The 7,130-nt window shown below is 45.0% G+C and overlaps 1 long non-coding RNA gene across 1 annotated transcript; it reads right to left on the bottom strand.

Moving 5' to 3' along the window:
- Positions 1–464: 464 nt before the first annotated feature.
- LOC141407668 (uncharacterized) lies at positions 465–4,482 on the bottom strand. Its single transcript, XR_012417630.1, has 2 exons — positions 4,208–4,482; positions 465–2,583 (listed from the first exon to the last, which is right to left on the bottom strand). It is a non-coding gene; the product is annotated as an uncharacterized lncRNA (long non-coding RNA).
- Positions 4,483–7,130: the final 2,648 nt, after the last annotated feature.

Here is a 7,130-nt window from a genome sequence, read left to right on the forward strand (position 1 = left end):
TCCCTCCCCTCAACCCCCTTTTCTGGTCTCCCCACCTCCCACCCCACATTGGCATGCCCGAGGCTCAGTCCCCAGCTCCGTGCCTCCCTCTGCATCCACCGACTCTGTGATCTGTCCCTCTCTGGCACTGCAGACACAGTGAGGGTGCTATCAGGTCCAGACTCACACGTCCAACCTGGGCCTTGCTGGCTGGAATCAGAATCCCAGCCACTTTGGGGTGATGATCTGTGGCCGACTGCCACTGCTACTACTTGAGACCATCACTACAACAGTTACTACTGTTACTGCCTGAGGCTGTCATTACAGCAGTTACTACTGTTACTGTTTGAGACCGACATTACAAGACCAATGTAGAAATGATAACAAAAGACAAAAGTAACTATATTAAGGAAAGGCTAGCATGGGGAAGAAGAAGAGAGAAGAAGAGAAGGGCTCTCTGCTTATACTAAGCAAAGGCAGCGGCCTGAGCTTTTACAGCACTTCGTATTTATTGGGTAACAAGAGCAAGAAGGAGGAGGTAATGATTGGTCAGGTGCTTAATTGATCACAGGTTCATATTGTTACTAACAGGCTTCAATTATGCCTAATCATAAGAAACATTTGTGCGGCCTCCAACATCTCCTTCTTTTTGTTTTTAAATTAATTGAGCAAGGCAATTGCAGAGTGTGCAGCCCTTAATTGCCAGTTGGTGATCCAGCTTCATTTTTCTTAGCCCTTATTCAAAATGGAGTCACTCTGGTTTGAATGCTTCTTACATATTTCCCTCTTCCCTTACAAGAGGACCCTTAATCCTAAGGGTTGCAGAAAGATGAATGTCCATATTCTGCAACTTCTTCATGCTGAACAGGGGCGAAGATACTCCTGCCTATTAGGTTCTCTTGTATTCAGGGTAGAGAGGAGCTCAGTCAGAAAGCACGGGTCCATTAAGCATCGATTGTACCTCTGAGTTCCAGCACAAGGTAAAAAACCCTGATGCTCCAGCAGTTTCTCGGCTTCCTGTGTGGTTTTCTTGATCTGTCCCCCATGTCATGGGGGTTGGTGTCAGCATGACTCCAGTCAGACCTCGTTCTGTTTTCGCATTCAGATTCAACTGGCTCATGGCTCGTACTGGGAGAACCAGGCCTGTAGTTGGAATCCATGGGTCCCTCCAGTCTCCCTTTCCATGATCGCACACATCTTGAGGGCACCCACACGGTTTGTTCATCTCCTGCAAAAACACAAGCATACTCTCTACCCCACATTAGTAAATCTACAAAAGCAAAGGTTTTTGTGGCTGTAGCCAGGAGGCATGCCATTGCTGAAGCATCTGTAACTCCGCTTCTGCCTCTTTAGCCAATTGCCACGGGGTAAAACTTTCCACTGATAACGAAAGACAGGCTCTTTCTGATTAACAGAAGACACAGAAAAAGCAAATGGAGGCTTATCCTTCTCATAAACAATCCTCAAGATCTATTACCACAAGAGACCAGTCTCTTGCTCCTGTATCCATAAGCCCACAAAACTTCCTTTCTTAAATCTACACTGCACAATTGGGTCTATGAGATGCTATGGGTTGTGATAAATTTCTCTCCTAAATGTACCTCCCCAATCCCTGACCTCCTCACTTCTTCTTACTTAGAGAAGAGTACAATTTACAGGAAATAAGCAACAACTGAGCAATACACTTTCCTGGTTCAAAAACCCAAAGATCTTGTGACATTACCACTACCTGAATTTCTCCTTCACAATCAAAATCAATAACTCCTGGACCTGTAAGTTAAGACAGCCTTTACCAAAATCAGTCCCATGTATATTGTTAGCAAAGGCCCCCAAATACCAACGGGAATCTTAGCGAGTTTGTTTCTTTCAATTAACATAATTTTTTCTCTAGGAGATCTAATCCTGCGTTTCCAGGTGTTCCTGAGGAGAGGGAATCAATGTGCCTCTGGAAACCCACCCCTGAAACACAGTTGTGGCCTGGACAGGGAATGCCCTCATAGTTTGAAGTGCCTGGGTCCAGGTCCCCTTTTCGCTTCCCGTGCTATTTTGATGAAATTTTGAGTGGCATTGATTAGCCCAATGATTTCCTTTATTGCAATGAGGGCAAAGTCCTGGTGTTTTTTCTTTTGAGAGGGGAATTGTGCTATAAGCTCCCTTCTGCCCAGAGGTCTGGCGGTGTTCTTTTTTGAAACATCCAATTTTTCTACACTTGACATTGTGTAATTGACATTGTGGACCTCCCAAGTAGAAAGCAATTAAGCACCCTCAGTAGAACAAAGGTTAGTCTTAAGACCACGTGATTAAACAAATTAGTTAGATAAACTCCCTACACTCCTTTGTTTCTACTCTAATTTATTTAACTAAAGGTAAGGGGATTAGGCTGCCTTCAGTCAGATTTATTACCAAAGTTATGCAAACTCTCAGGCCTTCCAAGAAGGTTTGTGGCTATTATAACTAAAATTTTTCCCACCAGCCTGACTGAACCCCCATATCCCCCCACTTTTTTATTTTCTGCATCAGGTCTTTTGCATTGGAGAGCGCAGATGTGTGCAGCAACAGGTTTGTCAGGCATGGCAGTCATTGCTCTTATTCCAGCTTTGCATCCTAGAATTAGCAAATAACATAAAACAATCATGAGTACAATTAGCAACATTCAGTTCCAGTCAAAGAGTGACCCCCAGGAGCAGGGATCTAACCAGGAGAGATGATTTTACATACCCTTCCATATGGCTGTTTGTTGGGTGTGTAGACCTATGGTGTGAAGGGATTCTAAAATTTTTGTTTTAAGTTGCTTTACGTCTGCTGTTAAATTGTCACGAAAGGTTCCCCAGAGGTGTTGTTTCATCTCATCCCAACTAGGTATAGATTGATTCCATGGTAGAGAAGTGACACAGATATGTTTATGCTCCCAGTCAGAGTTTAATTGCTGTCGGAATGCCAGTGCATCTTGTCGCACCTCCCCCCCCATATTCTAAAGCAGCCTCGTGGGCTTGCACACGTGCAAGAATTTTTTGATCTATACCTTGCTGTAAGAGAAGTTCATTAGACACATTTTTGGCCAGATTATCTACAAAGGCAGCTGTTTATAGTGACTCAGTAATAGATGCAACAGCAACGCGAGCAGTTGCCAGGATGACTATGACTGAAACTATAAAAGCCATACGTGTAACTATGAATCTTTTGTGTCTGACATGGGACAAGGTACGTTCTAAGGTGGCAAAGACAGAGGAACCTTGCTAACTGTGTGTCAGATTGACTAGTAGGAATGCCTCAGATTGTCTCCTTAATATCATGACACTAGTAATTTTTAAATTAGATATATTGTGGTGAAACATGAGGCAAACCAAGACTGTCCCTGCACCCGGGTCACAAACGTGGAGTTTTGAGGTGTAATGGAAATGTTAGTTCTCATAAGGAAAACATATGGATGGGTAGAGCAAATCAGGCACTGATCAGTGTGATTATGAATAAAGGTTATAGTATAGTTGTGACTGGAATTATGACATGTCCCATGCCAGGTGTTAAGGGAGGTGCTAAGATGTCCCAGGCGCCGTAAGATTCCTTGGGGTGGCATGGACTTCACTTAAGGTCTGGGATATCCCATCCCCCCATCGGCCCAAATTATAGGGGAACGAGACGTGGCTATGAAACTGTGATTGATGCTATGATGGATGAAGACATTAGTAAGGCTGCCCTACAATCGGCCATGGGGGCTCCAGTCTAAGATGTTATAATTGCCTAACTGCGGGCTATGGGCTTGTCTCCCGTGACAGACCTCCCAGCTAAAGTGGAATCCATTACTTTCCTGGCTTTGTTCTTTAGCACAGGACGGAATGTTTGGGAAAGTGGTATTGATTGCATTGCCCAGCTTGAGGCTTCCTGCAGCTAAGAATGCTAAGGCATTTCCTTTACCATGATGTAGCCATACTTGTTTTTGGGCAGGTACACAGTAAGGGTTAGATCCTTTATAACTTACATACAGTGGGAGGATAGTGAAGTGATATGTAGTGTTATCTGGCACCTTAGTCCAATGTGTGCCACTATTGCGGGACCTCACTGGGGGTAAATCTATTCCTCCTAACCAAGCAGTCACGTTATTATAGGCTGGGAAGGGAGTGTCTGCCCAGGTGACAGGGCAAAAGAAAGTTGGGTCTAAGATATGAGCCCAGTACAGTGTAGTAGCAGGAACAGGTTACAGACAAAGCGAGAGCATAAAAAGGATTAATACCTTATATGAGTTGCAGTGTACAACAGAAAACATAGCAAGAAACAAATTATCTGGAGTAAATGGTGTTTGCGTCCAGAGCAGGATTCGTTCAGCCTCCTGAGTTGTCCTCTTCAGCATCCCCGAGGTAACATGTGGGCCTCATGTCATCTGCGGAAGCCACATTGTCCGGGGCTGTGGGTCTTGCAGGGTTAACTCCTTTATTTCTGGTACCGGATTCGGTCCTAGCTACACCATGGTATGGTTTGATGCATCATGCTGGAATCCAAAGAGGACCTGAGGGGGTGTGGACACAAACATACCCTCTTCCCCATGATAATAATTCATTTGGACCACACCATTTATTACTGTTCACATCTTTCCATAAAACTGCAGGTTTTATGCCTTGAGAGGTTTTAGCAAAGTGCTTTTCTACAGCTGATTGAAATTTGTCATCTAAATTTTAAAAATTAGGGGTAAATAAGGCTTGTGCCAATAGTGTTGCAGGGTCTTTACCCATACTCCCCTTTTGTTTTTTGAGCGTATTTTTTTTTTTTTTTTTTTTGCGACGGAGTCTCGCTGTGTCACCCAGGCTGGAGTGCAGTGGCCGGATCTCAGCTCACTGCAAGCTCTGCCTCCCGGGTTTTTACGCCATTCTCCTGCCTCAGCCTCCCGAGTAGCCGGGACTACAGGCGCCCGCCACCTCGCCCGGCTAGTTTTTTGTATTTTTTAGTAGAGACGGGGTTTCACCGTGTTAGCCAGGATGGTCTCGAACTCCTGACCTCGTGATCCGCCCGTCTCGGCCTCCCAAAGTGCTGGGATTACAGGCTTGAGCCACCGCGCCCGGCCTTTGAGCGTATTTTTAACAGTAGAGTGTGCCCATTCTACTATTGCTTGTCTTTGGGGGTTATATGGGATGCCTGTGGAATGTTGGATATTCCACGTGTGACAAAATTGTTGAAATCGTGAGCTGGCATAAGCCGGACCATTATCAGTCTTAATTTTTGCAGGTTGTCTTATAAATGTAAAAGTTAAAAGATGTTTAATGACATATCGAGTGTACTCTCTAAGCAGAGCATGTGCACTAATTAAATGAGAGTTAGTATCAATTAAATGAGAGTTAGTATCAATGGACACATGCACATATCTTAGTTTTTTTAATTTAGGGATGTATGTAACATCTGTTTGCTATAACTGATTAGGTTCTAGTCCTCTAGGGTTAACAACTGTTGAAGGAGGGGATGTGCCTGTGAGCTGGCAATCTGGGCATTGTAGGATAATTTGTTTAGCTAGTCTCTGTGTAAGCTGAAATTGTTTAGATAAGTTTGTCCAATTTTGGTTGAAAAATTGATGTGATTAGGGGCTTGATCAAGCAGTGATGTCATAACCTGAAGGTCTGCTTGTTCATTGCCATAAACCAATGGGCCAGGCAGTGAGCTGTGGGCTTGAATGTGTGTAATAAAAATAGGATGTATACCTTGATTTAGCAATTGCTGAAGTCAAAGATAAAGAGCACACAGGGCTGGCTCCAGAGTAGACTTAATTAGTGCAGTCTCAAGGTTCTGTAGAAAACACACAAAGTAAGCAGAATTACTAACTATATTGATGGGCTGAGTTGAAAAAGTTTCTAAGGCCAGTATCAGAGCCCTAATCTCAGCTCTCTGCTAGTAAACAGACTTAGTGAGTGAATTGTGTGGTCTCTACTAGACTGCCACTTTTCTGTGTTTACTAGACCCATCAGTAAACAGTGTTAAAGCATCAGGTATGGGGGAATGAACTATTTTTGTAGGTAAAATATTTACTAGACTTTTTGGGAATGATGAAAATGGATGAATTTTAAGGGCTGTTAGAATATTATCCATAAAATGAATAATCTTGCAATCAGGAAATTTTTTTTCACTAGGGAGCAGAGCTTGATTTTAATTGCTCCTTAACTAACTCATGGGACTTTTGTAATTTCTCTCCCTTTAGAGGTTACTGTTTTGCTTAAATTGGCTTTGGAGAGTCACGCTAGGGGTACGAGAAAGAGAACAGTGGCCATTATCAGAAACAGGTTTTTCAAATTCTTAAATTATACTTAAATCTTAGCATAGAATTATACTTTGTGATGTCGCTCCTCTACAAGGAGCACTCAAAAATTTTGCCCTGCGCCGCCTGCGGAGCTGGAGAGCTGAGCAGGCGGGTCCTGGGGCAGCCACAGCGTTGCGCTTGCAAAGGCGCCCCTTTTTTCTGTGCCGCTTTTCGCCTGTGCGACGTCCTCCCCCCGGCCGCTGCCGGCTGGGCGGACTCTCTCGCGTGCCTCCTGCCCCGCCCTAACAGGCTAACTTCTGCGCCTTGGGTCTGGTTCTTTGTTGCAGGTGCAGCCCTCCATGCAGAGTTCCTGGGAGCACTTGCGGGCTTAGGTTTTCCGAACTTCCTCCCCGCGGTGCTTTCCCTTCTACTTACTGCTTGCTTGCTCCGCCACCCCGCGGTTCGGGCCTCTGATGCCTTTTCTTAACCCTTTATGTACCTGATTGCCTTGCGGGTCTTGCATTGGGGTAAGCTAAGGGCCCCCCTTCTAATGCCGCTTGCCTACGACAGGGTCCCATAGCTGGAGCATGTTTCTTTTCTTTTTTCCTACTATTGGAGGAACCTCTTTGTTATTTTGCCCCGGTGATATTGGGGCTGAGGAAACAGAAGGCGATAAGGCGGGTGACGGTTCCTCCTCCTTCCCCTTTTAGTCTCTTGCATGTATAATGGCCCCAGGGTTGCTCTAATTAAAGCCCATAGCGTTAAAGCTGTTACTGGGACCTGTTGCCCTTGTGCATAATGTTGTTTAAGATTTCTCCCCACAGGCCGGGCGGGGTGGCCCATGCCTATAATCCCAGCACTGTGGGAGGCTGAGGTGGGCGGATCACCTGAGGTCGGGAGTTGGAGACCAGCCTGACCAATATGGAGAAACCCCCTC

The sequence above is a fragment of the Macaca fascicularis genome, chromosome 9 (assembly GCF_037993035.2).
Source record: "Macaca fascicularis isolate 582-1 chromosome 9, T2T-MFA8v1.1".
Taxonomy (NCBI): domain Eukaryota; kingdom Metazoa; phylum Chordata; class Mammalia; order Primates; family Cercopithecidae; genus Macaca; species Macaca fascicularis.